The sequence below is a fragment of the Crocodylus siamensis genome, chromosome 1, assembly GCF_052110815.1.
Source record: "Crocodylus siamensis isolate JL-2025a chromosome 1, ASM5211081v1, whole genome shotgun sequence".
Classification (NCBI taxonomy): domain Eukaryota; kingdom Metazoa; phylum Chordata; order Crocodylia; family Crocodylidae; genus Crocodylus; species Crocodylus siamensis.
The window spans coordinates 385834912-385852348 of NC_143395.1; the positions used below are offsets into that span (position 1 = coordinate 385834912).

At 47.4% G+C, this 17437-nt stretch overlaps 1 protein-coding gene across 1 annotated transcript in view; it reads right to left on the minus strand.

Annotated features, from left to right (window-relative positions):
• The window catches only part of LOC149875183 (uncharacterized), a 52483-nt gene that overhangs the window by 5698 nt on the left and 29348 nt on the right, over nt 1–17437 (minus strand). The window lies entirely within an intron of this gene.

Here is a 17437-nt window from a genome sequence, read left to right on the forward strand (position 1 = left end):
AGTGACACAATACGCAACAACTAGTCTGTAAAGGTTCCTGTAGACAGGCTGCAAGGCTGCTCTGATGCGCATTGGAGCAGATCTGATTAATTGGTGACCACCTGCAGATGCCTTTGGCAGCAGCCAGCAGGGATCACGGACCAGCCACAGATGCCACTGGTGGTGTTGGCGGTGGGGTAGTGAGCTGTGACCACCCACAGCCACCACCGACACGACAGCACCTCTTTGTAGGGAATGCACTGCCACACTCAGGGGATACACGTGGCCTTCCATGCACCCCCTGTGCATCGCCCCTGTCCCTGTGCTTCAGAATGGCAGTGGGGAGTTTGAAATACAGCTCGTCAAATAAGCTGTGGTTCAATGGCCCCCATTGCCATTTTAAAATACTGGGATGCCACAAGATCCTGTGGCACTTTAATTAGATGCTGTGGCACTCCAAGAGCCAATCTAATTGAAGCACTCCCCCAAAGCATGTGTAAAAGTGCCCTAAGGTAGCACAGGTTGCAGTAAGCCCCAAACTCCTGGGCTCTTCTCTGCATTGTCCCCCCACCAATCTGAGTCTAATTTAAAGTCTCTGCCTTGGTAACTTGCACAAATTGGCTTTTGCTATCTGAAAGATCTGTTCTAGTCTTGTGACTAAAACCTTGGATGACAACTTCATTCCACTGAAACTATGAAGCTATTGCTCAATAGGAGGACCTCCTGGGTGCAGCAGACAGCATTTGGCCAAAGTCTATGGAACTCTGCATTAGGAGTCCAGAATGACTACAAACGCCTGTACAGTCAGGAAGAAATGCAAATTCCTTCCTTCCACATGTCTTTCTATTAGTAAGTTTCCCTCCAGCCCTAACATCTATGAACTCTATGAAATCCTTCTCCTTTCTCTCTCCCTTTCTCTCACACAACATCATCATTCCCAATGATCAACTCAAGTTAAAAGTGAGAAAATATTTGTTACTATTTTTTAACATGTGAGCTGCTCAGATACAAGTAAGTGTACTAGACTCATCTTAGAAATGTTAGAAATGTTAGAAATAGTCAAAATATTCATATGAATCTAGCAGAGTTTAAATAATATATTATATATATGTAACATTAAAGAAATAGGAATACAAAGATGTACAGAATTGCAAGAGGTAGGAAGAGGAGAACTAAGGCGTCAATAGAACATTAACATTATCAACAGGTGTACTAAACTGGAAAGAGAGATTAAACATGCTTGTGGATGACCTTCTCCCTTAAGAAGAACTCCTCTTTTAGCTAAAAAAAAACTTGAGAGAAGAATACAAGTTTACTTGGTCAGGTCATGCAGTGTGAACAGGGAAGAGCCTTTGAGTATGTCAAATATTATGTAAAGGTTATAATCACCTGTGTGAAATCTGTATTAAGTACAAGGAGAAGATTGCTGTCCCAGTGAACTGTTTAGGGGAGTTTAAAGTCCCAGCATTAATCTGTACCTGTTTTTCCCCCAGTTAAGGGAGCTTGTAGTGGCCCAGGTAGTATTAGAGCTCTAGACCTGAGAGGAAGTTGCTCACTTTTCTCAGGGTGGGAAGAAAGCTGAAGAGAGAGAGCATTGGTCTGCTGTTGGAGCTCTTAAGTGAGGAGGTGGCCAAGTCCTAATCCTGTAGCCTGAAGGAGATTAAAAACTCTGTCTAGAGAGCTAAATGTTCCCTGGAAACACTCACTAGAAAGGAAGATGAGCCTTGCTGCAGCCTGACTGTGGGAGGTAAGTGGCTGGTTCAGCCATCAAAGGGAAACTGACACTGTCAAGATTTGACCCTTGTTCTCCCCCACTGAGGAGGAGTCTTGTCACCGCCAGGGAGCCTCCATCAGTGCATGATTTCATAGGTCATGCAACTCAAGATGTAGGCAAAATGGATTTTTTCAAGATGGAATGAAAATTCTCTTTTTTAAATCGGTTTTATGCAATTAAGGTAACTTTGCAGTTAAATGGCTGTTTGACTTAAACTAAAACCTTACTTAGATACTCTCAATGTCTACTTCTACCTTTCTTATTAATTCAGATATGGTACTGCATTTCCTCTTAAATTATGTAATCATGTTGAGGATGCTCCACAAAATAGCAGTTCTCATTATCAGGCACCGATCATGTCACAGTCGAGTCACTGATATATCATTGGCCATATCAAAACCCAGAGAGTGGAAAGCTATTACTCCAGAGGCAGGGGGAATAGCAGACATCCATAGTTAAAATGAGAGCATCAATGTACATAATTTTAGGCTGAGGTGCTACATTCCACTCCCAACTCTTCATACATGGAAAGTCCCCTGATGAGAAAGCTTTGGGGGATGCTGCAGTAGATACCAAACTCCATGACAGCAAATGGTGTTGAGTTTGAATAAACCAGTTGCATACTGGCAGAAGCAGTATGTGAGGAGTGGCAAGGCCAGAATATCTGCTGCTGTGGGAACCCCCTTATGCCCACTGAGAGGAATCCATGAAGAAAGGTTTTCTTTCCCCACTTCAAATCTCCCAAGCATGCTGTTGGGGGCTCACATTGCGTTTACCTCGTGTAAAACAGCTCTGAAAGGAACAAAGGCCCAGATTCTCTGAGGTTCTTGCATTCTGATCTACCCTTAGCCATCACTGACAGTTTTCCAACTTTTGCTCAGCCTCCTGAATACATAGATGCGTAAGTCCCCAGGCACCGACATTTCTGCCAAAAAGCTTCAGGCACTGATCCTGTCCCTTGGCTAATTAGCTGCTTAGAGCCTGAGCTCTAGCTGAAGCCCTGGATGCCACCATGAAGGATTCTGAATCTAGGCAGATGACTGCCTACCTCGTCCTTTAGACATGATTTAATAGAAGCAAAGTGAAGACCATAGTGGGCAGTTATGCCTGTGCCCTGATATGTGGGGCACTCACATAGGATGTAGGAAACTTAGGTTAAAAGCAGAAGGGTTTAATCCAGGGATAATTTGACTTGCATTAAAGCAGGTGCAGGGATTAGTCATGATTGTCCTGGGGCTAATTAATTTGGATACTTCACAGGTGCTTAACATGGAACAATGCGGTTATCTAACTGTAGAATCCCAGGATAAGAGGCTTTTTGTCCTGGGAGAAATCTGATGTCAGTTTTTACCTTATGTTCAAATTCCTGCTCTGAAGTGGGGCCTCTTGGAGCAGGGACCTAAAACAATGTCTTGGCTAAGCACCCTATCAAGCATGCTGCTGTTACATGAAATGGAACAACTCCGAAAGAAAAACTCAAGAAAGCCCATCCAAAACTTCCCAGGAGCTTGGGACTTCAGGTGGGCACTCCCCTGGTATATAACTCCAAACTGGGCCGAGGAAGGATATGACCTTCAACCTCCAACAATCCCATTGAATACACTGTCCACTAGGCTGTCACATGTTCTTGGGGCGGGGGGAAGATACTCTTCTGGGGTTTGACAGACTGGAAAACTCATCTTAAGTACCTATCTGATAACATAAATGCTTATTTCTAGCGAAGTGCACCAGATTAAGCACTCAAGACCTATCGCTTTCCTCTGCATTTCACTACTAACTTCCCTACTCAGTCTGTGTGCCTAACTCAGGGGCCTTTCTCTCTCCAAGTATACAGCACTGAAATATTCAGCATTGCTAGGGCCAAATCCCCAAAAAGGACATAGGCATAACTACTTTTAAGGATCCAGCCATGAGCACACTCAGCAGCCACTGATATCAAAGACAGCTGAGAATATTCCATCATTACTGGGGCTAGGCCCTTCAAGCCTGAGGGCTGTCTTTCCAGTATGAGAGCCGGTGCAAGGAATGAAGGATTGTGTTTGATTTGCTTTCTCAGCATGCTTTCTGTAGGCTGTACTGTCTCATCTATGCTCCTTTCACAAAGTTCTGCTGGATTCTGCCTTTTAACAGAGCCCCTCAGGCCAAGTATTATATTTAAATACAACATTACTCTCTTAATCTGCCGTTGTGGTTAAGTGGTAGACTTCTTGTTCCCTATGTGGAAGACCTGGGTTTGATTCCCAGATAGTCATAAAATTAAAGCCTTGACTGTTGCTGTTGGCTCCTGTCTTAGTGGTCTAAAGGAGGACAGAAGGTCTGGGCAGCCTCTGCTCCTGCCTAGGTGTATGTGTTCAAGGTCCTGGTGACCTCTCATGCATACACCAGGATCCCAAAGGATCGATAGCTGCCTACTTTGATATCCTGCTCATATTTTATGCTAGGCTAATTCCTATTCTTCAGCACTCATTAACTCCTCACATACTTTAACTAGGGGTGGACCGATAAAGATTTTCTTGTCCAATACTGATAGCTGATTATTAACCAGACATATTGGCCAATACTGATCCAATAACCAATTTACAGGAATGCAGCCAGGCAGAGTAGAGAGCAGTGCCTTGCAGGTAAATCTGTGGAGGGGATGGGGCATGCGGGAGGGAAAAGCCACGGGTGGGGGTGGAGGCAGATTGAGGCCCCCATGGTGAAGGTGAGAGTGAGGCTGCCCAGCCAGGGTGGTGAATGGGACCCGGGACAGGGGCAGGGAGTGGTACAGAGCTGTGGGTGGCTTGTCCAGGGGATCAGCATCCCAGTGCTTAAAAATGGTGGTAGCAGCAGCACTTGAACTAGAGCTCATCAAATGAGCTTTAGTTCAAGTGCTGCCGCCACCATTTTTAAGCACAGGGATGCTTTTAATTGGAGCTGAGCAGACCAAAGCTGAGCAGGGCAAGGGTGGATTTCATAGATTTCATAGACTTTAGGGCTGGAAGGGACCTCAAAAGATCATCAAGTTCAGCCCCCCGCCCAAAGGGCAGGAAGTCAGCCGGGGTCATAAGATCCCAGCAAGATACGCATCCAATTTGTTCTTGAAGGTGTTCAGTGTAAGTGCTTGAACCACTGCTGATGACAAGCTGTTCCAGACCTTGGGGGCTCAGACAGTAAAGAAATTCTTCCTTACGTACAGCCTGAAACGGTCTTGCAGGAGTTTATGACTGTTTGACCTCGTCATCCCTTGGGGCGCTCTGGTGAACAAACATTCCCCCAGATCCTGGTGGTCACCCCTGATAAACTTATAGGTGGCCATCAGGTCACCCCTAAGCCTGTACTTTTCCAGGCTAAAGAGCCCCATGGCTCTTAGCCTGTCATCATAAGGTCTGTTTTTCTGACCTCTGATCATGCACGTGGCTCTTCTCTGGACTCTCTCAAGCTTCTCCACATCCTTTTTGAATTGTGGTGCCCAAAACTGGACGCAGTACTCCAGCTGCGGCCTCACCAAGGCCGAGTACAAGGAGTGAATAACGTCCCGGGATTTGCTTGAGAAGCATCTACGGATGCAAGCCAGCATTTCGGTCACTTTACTAGCTGCAGCATTGCATTGCAGGCTCATGTTCATCTTGTGGTCAATGATGACCCCCAAGTCTCTTTCTTCCTTGTGCTAGCCAGCATAGCACCGCCGAGCCTATAAGGATGCTGCAGGTTTTTCTTCCCACAGTGGAGAACCTTGTATTTTTCGATGTTAAACACCATCAGGTTCTCGTCCACCCATTTGCTGAGCCTGTCCAGGTCAGCCTGGATCACCCACCTGTCTTCAGGTGTGGATGCTTTGCCCCAAAGTTTGGTGTCATCGGTGAACTTGGCCAGTCTGCTTCTGACTCCAATGTCCACATCATTAATGAAGATGTTGAAAAATATGGGTCCCAGGACAGAGCCTTGGGGGACCCCTGGTCACAGGACACCATGATGAATGACTTCCATCAATTACTGCCCTCTGGGTCCGACCATGGAGCCAATTTCCCAGCCAGCGGATCATTGTGGACCCAAGGCCACAACTGGCCAGTTTCGCCAAGAGGTGATCATGGGATACCGGATCGAAGGCTTTTTTGAAGTCAAGATATATGACATCAATCTCTTCTCCCTTGTCCAGGTGATAGGTCACCTGGTCGTAGAAGGAAATGAGATTGGTCAAACAAGACCTACCCGCAACAAACCCGTGCTGGCTATCCCTTAGAATGTTGGCATTGGCCAGTCCATTAACGATGGCCTCTTTAATAAACTTTTCAATGATTTTCCCCAGGATAGAAGTCAGGGTGATGGGCCTATAGTTAGCCGGATCCACTTTCCTCCCTTTCTTGAAGATAGGCACCACATCGGCCTTCTTCCAGTCTTCGGGCACTACACCAGAGCACCAGGAGTTTTCAAAGATCCATGCCAGGGGCTGGGCTATGACACTCGCCAGCTCCTTGAGTACCCTGGGGTGCAGATTGTCAGGGCTGGCTGACTTGAAGGTATCCAGCTTCTCAAGATGTTCCTTCACGAGGTCAGCATTAACGGAGGGCAGGGGATCTCCCTCACCCAGACCACCCTGTCCCGTAGCAGGCATGGGCATCCCATGAGACTGATGAAAGACCAATACAAAGTACCCATTTAATATGTTGGCTTTTTCCTGGGCGTCAGTTGTCAGTTGCCCCATCTGGTTCAGCAGGGGTCCAGTGTTGCCCTTGCTTTTCCTCTGGCTCCCCACATGTCTGAAAAAGGACTTTTTATTGTCTTTGATGCTTGAAGCTAGTTGGAGTTCAGTTGCAGCCTTGGCTTTCCTGGTTTGCTCCCTGCAGGACCGGACCAGTGCAGAATAATCCTCCTTGGAGGTGAATCCCATCCTCCATCCTTTGTAGGCTTTTCTTTTTAGCCTCAGGAGGTCCGCTAGGTCCCTGGAGAGCCAGGGGGGCTGCTGTGCCCTCTTGCTGCCTTTCCTCCGAGATGGAATAGAATTAGCTTGTACTAATTAGCATGTGGGCTGCCCACTGCAGGCTTGGGGCTCTTTGCTCTGCTGCCTTTTCCTCAGGAGCCCCATGCCAACTGCATGCTCCCTGCCTGCCTGGCAGCAGGAGGCATACCTCACCAGCCCCACTGCTGCCAGGCAGGCAGGGGACATGCAGCTGGCATGGGGCTCCTGAGAGAGAGGCAGCAGAGTGGAAAGCCTTGAGCCCACAGCAAGCAGCCCACATGGGTCCTGAGCACAAATCTGGGGATGTACATGCCCTCTATGCCTCCCCTTGGAGGTACACGCAGTGGTGGGGAGCTGCTCCCCCACCCCACTCCCCTGCATCACCTGGACGAGCTGCCTGTGGGTCTGCCCTTCTCCCTGCCACAGGTCTGGGTCCTATTCACTGCTCTGGCTGGGCACCATTCCCAGCCCCAGCCCCTGCCCCTTCCCCTTTCCCTGCCCCACTCCCTCCCTCAACATGGGAGCCTCAGTTGCACTCCCACATGCCCTTTCCCTTGCCCTTGCCCCTTTCCATGAACGGCACGTGCCCCCGGCAGCTGGGGGGGGCACAGCTGCACCAGGGGCAGCAGAAGTCCAGTGGTGGGGAGTGGGGGAGCTCCTGCAGATGCCACCAGCACCGTTGGTGGAGGCGGCGGTGGGGGGAGCAGGTGAGTGCCAACCATGGGTTGGCGACCACCCACAAGTGCCACTGGCAGTGGCAGTGGCGGCCAGGGGCAATCATGGAGCTCCTTCAGATGCTGCCAGCAATGCAGGTGGCGGGGTGGCAAGCAGCGACCACCCACAGGCGCCGCCAATACTGTTGGTGGTGTCTTTTTGCAGGGGGTGCATTGCTATGCGCAGGGGGCTACATGCAGCCATATGCACCTCCTACACGTCACCCCTGCCCCTTCCCTTCCACAGACTTACCTGCAGGGTGCTGCTCTCCATGCTGTCCAGCTGCATTTCTGCATGCAGATGCACGCATGCACGTGGCATATGGGGGCCATGGCCAAAAGCCACATTGTATTTATCAGTCCCATTATCCACTACACCGCCAAAAAAAACCGATAGCCAATAATGTTACTTTTCCTTTTATCGGTGCCAGTCTGATATACAACTGATCATAGGCAACGGGTAGGTGGGTATGAGGGGGGTACACCCCCCCCCCCGACAGGGCCATCCCCACTGCTGATACCACTGGTGGTGTCTGTGGGTGCTTGCCATCTCCTTCCCTGCTGCTGATGCTGCCAGCGGTGTTTGTAGGTGCCTCCCCAGACTCAGGAGGCAGCAGTCACCCATGCAACTGATATACTGGTTCACCTCTAACTTTGACATAACTGCCACCAGTTAACTGGAGTTCAGCATTTCATGTTACTTCCTGGTTTTATAGACAGTGCTCAGCTCATGGTTACAAATACAGCATTTTGTAAACCCAAGGATTATCACTGAGCATAGTCTTGACTTGTTGGAAACATTTGTGACAACAGTGACAAGCAGCAAATTATTGTCCTCCATGTTTACTATGAAATGGATGCAATTCCTCAGACCTGCCTTAAGCCTCAACCCACATACACTAGGTATGGTTGGCAGGGGCCATCTTGTGGTAAGATTGTTGTATCCTTGCTTCTAAAAAAGCCTTTTGCTCTAAGTCATTACTGTTAAGTCAAAAATTATAACTGAAAAAATACAAATCTCTTTCTAACCTTAGATAATTAGAAATAGGTGGCTTTGTTTTTCTTTTGCATAAAATTGAGATTGGATAGAGTCATTAGGTTATGAAATCCATAGGGTAATTGCTTAAATTCCAGTAACAACTATCCTTATTGAAATTAAAAGATAAATCTTCATATGCTATGTCTGGTGGGGTTCACTTTTTAAGAACTCCAAGGAAATGTGAAACTAAAATCTATCTGTCTACATAGCACGTTACCTTGGGCTGTTGTGAAACTCGTACTGGGTGACATCTGAATCTTATTGAACTCTCTGACAGTTTTTTTGCCATTAACTTCACTGTGGCCCGACATTTCATCCATTAGTTTCTTGTTGCACTGAAAATAGTGGTAGAGGATGAAAATAGTGGTATCAGACCTGAATAGCCCTTTTAAGCCCAGGTGATGATTTTTTCCAAATGTGTGGACTTTGGCACAGGAGTTAGCAATCTGCAGCTCACTTTGCCTTGCATCAGACTCAGTTAACTATTTTCTTAAGTGGTTAAAATAAAGAGCTGCAGCTTCATACAACAGTTATAAACTTTGTGCCTCTTTTGAAATTTTGCAAACCTTTTTTCAAGTCAAGTCTAAAATGCAGGCACTGGACAAATCTTGCAGTCACCAGCGTTTTGGAGACTGATTAGTTTTCATCTACACCACCTATGACTCTAGATCACTATTTGGAATGTGACCTATACTGGCATGAAACGATGGCACTTTAAAATGTCTGGTTGTGTTAAATTCAGTTTTTGGGAAAGGATCCATTTGCAGAGAAGACTTCAGAAAAAAAAAATCTTCTACCTAAAATCATAGTCAACAATCAGATATTTCAAGAATGGTTCCAAAGGAAAAAATAGAGAAACGAAGCAAAGCAACTAGGTATGTTTCCTCCAAATAAGGGATAAAATTACTGTAGTTTAACAGTGAGAAAAATACTGAATTAACAGTTTGCATAAAAAACTCAAAACACCATTGTCACGCTCCAGCTGGACTCTGCCAGCTTTGCCCAGCAACAGGTGCTGTCAAGCACTCTCCTCGCAATCTGGAAAGCCCCTATTTGGCTTGCTGCATGGCCTTGGCTATGTGCTGGGGACACCCCGTCCCCTGTGGGAAAACCCCGCAAACATTTTGGAGGGAAAATGTGACCAATCGGGGCTTGAAAATTGGGCTTGTCATCTGGCCTATAAAAGCTAGGGTTGAGTTTCCACCCAGACAGAAGCAGAGCATCCACCGCTCAGCAGAGAGAAGCCAGAGTATCCACCACTCAGTGGGTAGGCCTGGCCAGCTTCCCACGGCTTCTCCTGCCTCCAGAACCATAGGCAATCGTTTGTGCACTCGATCATATCATCCATCATTTTGTTTTTTCATTCTCGGAGCCATCGTTTTGTTTTTTCATTCTCGGAGCCATCGTTTTGTTCTTCGTTCGTTCGTCCCTTATCCGAACCAGGACAGAACGCGCAGCCACATCAACATCGGTGGTGCATAAGTTTTCGTTCTCGGATCCATTGTTTTGTTTTTGTTCGTTCGTCCCTCACCCAAACCGAGATCCATAGTTCTGGTTTTGTTCGTTCATCCCTTATCCGAACTGGGACAGATCCAAGCGTAACCGCCTGCGCAGCCACATCAACACTGGTGGTGCATAAGTAAAAGATCAAATAAAAAATGTTCTGGAACCATTACGAGTCTACCTCTCCCTCTCGCAAACTAACATCAGGGGATAGAACCCACCGGGGCAACAGCTGCAACCTGGCTCGCGCCCCGCACAACCATAGACTCAATTCACAAAGAATTCAAAGCCACCATGGAAATCATTGTGTGAGCTATACAGCTGAGAAGAGTATGGATACACCAGCCTTCAGTGCACTTCCCATCAATTTGATAAAAACTGCATCCTGGCTAATAAAGTCAACCCTGGAGCTTATGTAGCTTATCACCTTGGCCTTCTGCCTCAGAGTTCATTCAACCTCAGGAACAATTACTACATTAAAAGGTGCACTCATGTCAGAACCCCAACAATTAGAGGAAGTTAAATAAAGAATACAAACCTATTACAGTGCTGGATTTTACCAGATAGTCCATTGCTAACAGATACAGCTAGTTAGCTGTGTTTGTCTAAAGTCAGTCAAAAGGCAGGGTATATATGCACCTTTATAGATTAACAGTCATAGCCAGGACCAAGATTAACTAGATAGGTAGATGTGTAGATAGACAGATAGATAGCAAGCACAAGATTTCATAGTATCATAGTGCTTAGGGTCAGAAGGGACCTAAACAGATTATCAGGTCTGACCCCCTGCCCCAGACAGAAACGGGTGCCGGGATCACATAACCCCAGCCAAATATCTGTCCAGCCTCCCCTTGAAGACCTGCAAGGTAGGAGAGAGCACCACCTCACTTGGGAGCCCATTCCAGAGCCTGGCAGCCCTAACTGTAAACTAATGTCTCCTGAAGTCCAGCCTGAACCTTCTCTCTAACAATTTGTGGCCATTATTCCTAGTAACCCCAGGTGGTGCCCAGGGGAACAGAGCCTCCTCCATTTCCTGCTGGTCCCCCCTGGTGGGTTTGTAAACGGCCACCAGATCCCCTCTCAGCCTTCTCTTGTGAAGCCTCTTTAGCCTCTCTTCGTAGGGCCTGCCCAGTTGCCCCTTGACCAAGCTAGTGGCCCTCCTCTGGACCCCCTCAATAGTAGCCACATCCCCCTTGAAGTGCAGTGCCCAGAACTGGATGCAGTACTCCAACTGTGGTCTGACCAATGCCGCATAGAGGTGAAGGATCACCTCCCTGGACCTGCTTGTGAGGCATCTGCAGATGCACGACAAGGTGCTGTTAGCCTTACTGGCTGCTTGTTCATCCTGAAGTCAACAATGACTCCAAGATCCCTTTCTGCCACTGTGTTGACAAGAAGGGCGTTCCCCAGCCTATAGGTGTATTGCAGGTTCCTTCTTCCTAGATGCAGTACCTTGTACTTGTCTGTGTTGAATTCCATCACCTTCTCATCCACCCATCTCTTTAACCTGTCTAGATCTAGCTGGATTATGTCCCTCCCCTCCAGCATGCCCACCTCACCCCACATCTTGGTGTCATCAGCAAATTTGGACAGTGTGCTTTCTACACCCACATCCAGATTGCTGATAAAGATGTTGAACAGTACAGGCCCCAGGACTGAGCCCTGGGGAACCCCACTGCCCACATCCCTCCAGGTCGAAAATGACCCGTCCACCACCACTCTCGGGGTGCAGTCATCTAGCCAATTTGCCACCCATCTGACTGTGTAGGCATCAATGCCGTGGTCACCTAGTTTTTTATGAGAAAATGGTGGGAAACTGTGTCAAAGGCCTTCTTAAAGTCCAGGAAGATGACATCGACCCTGACACCCTCATCCAGGAACTCTGTGACCTGATCATAAAAAAAACAGGTTAGTTAGGCAGGACCTGCCCTCAATGAACCTATGTTGGTTGCCCCTGAACATTACCTCCCCTGCTGGGCCCTTGCAGATGTGCTCCTTGATAATTTTCTCAAAGGTCTTCCCAAGGACCAAGGTAAGACTGACTGGCCTATAATTGCCAGGGTCCTCCTTTCTCCCCTTCTTGTAAATGGGAACCACATTGGCCCTTTTCCAATCCTCTGGTACCTAGCCAGTGCCCCATGAGCACTCATAGAACTGTGCCAGGGGCCCTGCTATGACCCACGCCAATTCCCTCAGCACCCTTGGGTGAAGAGCATCTGGACCTACTGATTTAAACATGTCCAGCCCCTCTAAAAGTTCCCTAACTAGGTCATCCTTGACCCTAGGCATGGCAGTGCCTCCCCAGGGTCCATATGCAGTTCTAGTGGGGGAGATGTCCTAATCCCTGTTCAGGAATATGGAAGCAAATAACTTGTTAAAGAGGTCAGCTTTTTCATTTGCTGCAATCACCAGATTGCCAAGACTATCCTGTAGGGGCCCCACATTCCCTGGTGCCTTCTTCTTACTTCCTATGTATTTGAAAAAGGACTTTTTATTATCCTTAATTCTGGTCGCTAGCCCTAGCTCCATCTCTGCCTTGGCCTTCCTAACAGCCTCCCTGCAGTCCCGAGCAATGGAGGTGTAATCCTCCTTGATGACAGTCCCTTGCTTCCGCTGTTTGTACACTTCCTTTTTTTGCCCTCCAGCATCCCTGGATGCCTTTGCCAAGCCATGGGGCTTCTTAGCACTCCTGACCACCATGGTGTGCATTGGGACTGATTCTCTTTGAGCTCGGAGGGTCATCTCCTTGAGGAACAACTACCTGTCTTGGACTCCCATCTCATTGAAACTCCAAGACCCCAATGCTTCTCCTACTAACCTTTTTAGCTTACAAAAGTTGACCCTCCTGAAGTCAAGGACCTCTGCCTTGCTGCTTGCTTTCACCACCCTGTGCTGGATAGTAAATTCCAGCAGGTGATGATCACTGTTGCCCAGGTGGTCGAGTACCCATAGACCACTTATCAGGTCATTGCCTGTGGCAAGGACCAAGTCCAGCAAGGCATTTCCTCTGGTGGGACTATGTACCTCCTGGGTTAGGTGGAGGTCCTGTATCCCAGCTAGGAAACTACGTGAGTGGTCGGATCTGGCTGACTGCTTCTTCCAGCAGATGTCTGAGTAGTTTAGGTCACCCATGACAACCACACCCCTTGACTTTACTGCCTCCGTGAGCTGACCTGAGAATTCCAGGTCCAACTCATCCCCCCGGTGAAGCAGTCTGCAGTAGATGCCCACTATCAAGTCCTTTTTCCCATGACCCCCTTGCATTCTAACCCAGAGCGCGTCATTTTGCCCCTCCTCTGACCCCATCCTGATCAGTGAGGATGTGTATTGCTCTTTGACATACAGCGCTACACTCCCCCCTCTTTTCCCTGCTCTGTCTCACCTGTACAGCCTGTGTCCCTCTATGTCCACTGCCCAGTCGTGGGTAGAATCCCACCATGTTTCTGTGAGCCCCACTAGGTCTGGGGTTTTGCTAGCTAGCAGGAGGGCGAGTTCTTCCTGCTTACTCCCCATGCTTCGAGCATTTGTGTAGAGACATTTGAGGCCTCCTGTAGGTGCCCATGCTGCCCCCTCTTTCCTAAGTCTAACATGGTCCCTGTCACTTACCTGGGTACTACCTACCTGCCTTGGTGGCGAAGTTTCCTCATGTATACAAGATTTTGTGAATACAAGATCACTTCATTTGGGTTCATGAAAGCTTGTGCTTTATCTATCTATCAATCATCTTATTTAGTCTATAAAGGTGCGTATCTGCCCTGTTATTGTTAACAGTCTTGCTAGAACTAGTTGAACATTAGGTGTTAGACCCTATAAGAATGCTTGATGTCAGTTGTGATGCAGCCCTGTTAAATGTTGAATGTATTACCAGCAAAAGTTTGTTCTATTTACAATTGTCAGCAAAACCTGAGTTAGCTGCCCAAACAGGAAAGGGCAACCTGGCTTGCGTCGTGGGCACTAGCCGTGATAATATTACTCAAGAGACATAAGAGTGCCAGCAATAATTTTTTTATTACTTCTGCAGAAGGGTAGACTCCCGCCTTACGGGCGGAGATCTACCCCGAGAGGGGTTTGACCTTCCATATTTATATGTTTGCTTTACATATGGTATAATGAGGTTAGTCATCGTTACATATTTTTCTGTTAGTTATAATTATCTCTTGCGATTGTCATCATTATAAGGGCATCTTCCCCTTTTCAGTTGAGGGCACCTTCCTCTTTCCAGTTGGGTCAGGATCGAGCCTCAGAATAGATGTCTTCTGTATTAGCACTCACATTTTCGTAAGATTATATTTAGTATTAGTATAACACATCTTAGTCATATATGCTTGGATTAAAACTGCCTACTAGTCAATTTGTTAGACAAACATTTAAAATACTGAACTTATGAACTTATAAACTTCTCATGCTTGAACTTACGACTTACTCAATTAAGCAAGTTAGCCTATCTTTTATATCACAGCCCATTCTTAAATGTAGCTGCTGCTTAGAGTTATATTCACTCTAGCAAACAAAATATTTCACAGAGTCAAAATGCTTTAAGGTCCAAAGTGGCCAAGATAATGGCAACAGAATAAGCCCAAAAGATTTGACACTTGTCAAGTGTACTTATTGTCAGAACACGTTAATATCCCAAGTTGTCTTCCCCCCAATGGTCAGTCACTCCATGCATCAGTTCCTTTTATTTTTAACAGATACAAACTGAGTCTAATATAGTAGTGTTGGGCATGTCTATACAAAGCTTTTACTGCAGAGCTGACTAATTAGCTCCGCAGTAAATGCCTCATGTCTACACAGGGGCATAGGTTGGCTGAATATAATATCTTTTATTAGACCAACTTAAATAGTTGGAAATAAAATTTGATGTCTACAAATGCAGTTCTATTAGACAGGAACAAACTAATTACCTCTACAGCAGGACAGTACTTGTATTTACTAGTATTTCACTCCACAGCAATGGACATATCAATGCTGGAGGGGCTGGTTGGGGCATGAGGGTGCTTCAGTGTGGGGGCTGCCTGCTGGCTAGCCCCACACTTTAGCACCATTGTGCCCCAGCTGGCCCCTCTGTATCATGTTGAGCTGGATTGAAGCAGCCCCAGGCTGGCAGGTTGACCTCCTGGCCCCTCTGCCAGCTAGGGCTGCTCTGTCCTGGCTCAACTTGATTCACTCCTGGGTGCACATCTAAATGTGGTGCCTGGGAAGCAATACATTCTGGCATGATAAGCGCCAGAGTTTATTGCTTCAACTTAACTGCATGTATAGATGTGCCCATTATTTGTGCCAATACTTCCTCCTTTCTCCATGTCAGCTATGTAGGGATTCTTAAAAGTATGAATGAATGAAATTTCCCTCTTTCTATTAATACAAAGGCAGGACAACTCCTATTCAGCATATCTGTGCCAAAAATGACACCTTACAAGTGCAAAAGAAATATTAACCAATTCTTTAGGTGCATTTTACAGGACTTCTTTGAGGAACTTGCTCACTATGACCTCTTAACTAAATATGGTGGTGAAAAAAATGTCAATTATATCATAAAGCAAAAATAGCTTTTTGGGCCTAAGCAAGCTGGTTATCTTTGCAGTATACATTGCTGTCTGTTTGGAAGAAAGTGACACCAGATAGCGTCTTTTCTGAATATGTATAGAGTAAGCTAAGGCCACTGACAAATGTTCAGTTAATGGTGAAATGGGATCTCATCCACAATCCCAATTGTGCCCCTGTTGTGCTACACATACATGGCAGGATGTGTAATTTTGGAGTCAGGTAATAATACCCAAATCACACCTTACTTGCCAGTATAGGGGGAGCCTGGGGTCATGATACCTGGCTCCCTCTTCACCAGTTAATGGGCCTGACAATCAGCTGATTGTTTGCTGACTCCAGAGAACCCCTCTGAGCCACTTTGAGCTCCCAGGCCTGGCCACTTATCAGGTGATTGGGGTCAGCAGGGGGACTACATCGGGATAAAAATGAGCCCTGGTGCACTCCATAGCTGCCGATCAGATGATTGGGATCATGTAGGACTCATCCTTTATGGCCTGGACCCCTTTTCTCTGTCACCTTTGGCTCTCGCCCACTCATTTGGGTCTGGCTTTTCGGTCTCAGTCCCTGCTCAGTCACAGCCTTGGCCACAGTCTGGTTGCACCCCTGCAGTGCATCAGGCATCCTGCTGCATGGCCTCATATCCACCCCTATTGCCACAACTTGGTACTCCGGTTTTTACCAGCCTATACCAGTCCCACCATCACCAGTCACTAGTGGACGCCTCTCCAAGCTCTCCAAAGCTCCTATTCTGTTTGGCTGGCCTCTCCCCAGTTCTGGTCCTCCTGGGCCTACTCACAGTTGCAACAATCTTTCACATCCATGCTAGCAGCTCCTTCCTCAACACAGCCTGGTCATATTTGTTGCTTTTGCTCCGAGGATGAGCTGATATATCCACTCACATGCTCCTGACCAGCCCCAGGTGTGGTCCAGCCACTTAGTGAGTAGCCTATCCTCCCTAACTCTGGCTCAGCTGAGCTGCAGCCCTTCTGTGCCGGGAGCTCTGCCCTGCTTGCCTACTGCCTGGCTAGCTCTCCAGTTGTTACAGGCAGCCCTATAACTCTTATCTGGGTTCTCTTCTGGCTGTTTAGCAAATGCAGCTGGCCCTAGTCTAACCATCTACATCAAATCTAATGCTGCCTTCTTACTAAGTAAGAAGGGACCCTGCTACAGGGCAGCATGGGAAGCATACCTGGGCTTGAATGGTTAGTTGATTGAGGGCTGACAGGAACTGCACCCAGGCCAATTCAAGTCCCAGCATGGTCCATCTGGCCACACATTCATATTAAGGCACAACTAAAACCAGACACAAAATTATTACACATTTTTTGCTAGGCCATTCATTGCCTGAGCATGTGGCTGGGTTACACTAAAATGGGATTAACTGGTTACTCATGTCTTAAATGTAACATCTGCCAGGGGTATAAGAGGGTTTTTAATGCAGGGGTGTCAAATTTATCTGGCCCTGAGAACTGGATGAGTGGTACAGGGCTGGGCCACGGGTTTGGTTGGAACCATAGATCCCTTTGCCCCTCCTCCAAGATACCTGATCTGGTGGCTCCCTCATCTGGTCTGGGAGCCATGCTGCATGTGGTATGAATGATGCAGCACCCAGAACCAGTGTCACATGAAACGTAGTCTGTCCAGAGCAGCAGCTGTGTTACATGTGGTGGCTCTCCTGACTAGACTGCACCAGACATGGTGCCTGCCCTGGTAGCTCCAGGATTGCACTGCATGTGGTAGCTGCTTCAGCCAGTTCAGAACCTGCACTGCATGTGGCACCTGTGAGCACCATATGCAATGTGGGTCCCAGCCCAGCTGAAGCAGGCACTGTGCGCAGCAGGTGCCCTAAAGTGGGTACTCCATTTGGCACAGTTCAGCCAGGGCAGCCACCATGTGCAGTTCAGGTCCCAGACTGGAAGAAGAAGCTGCTGGATCAGGTAAGC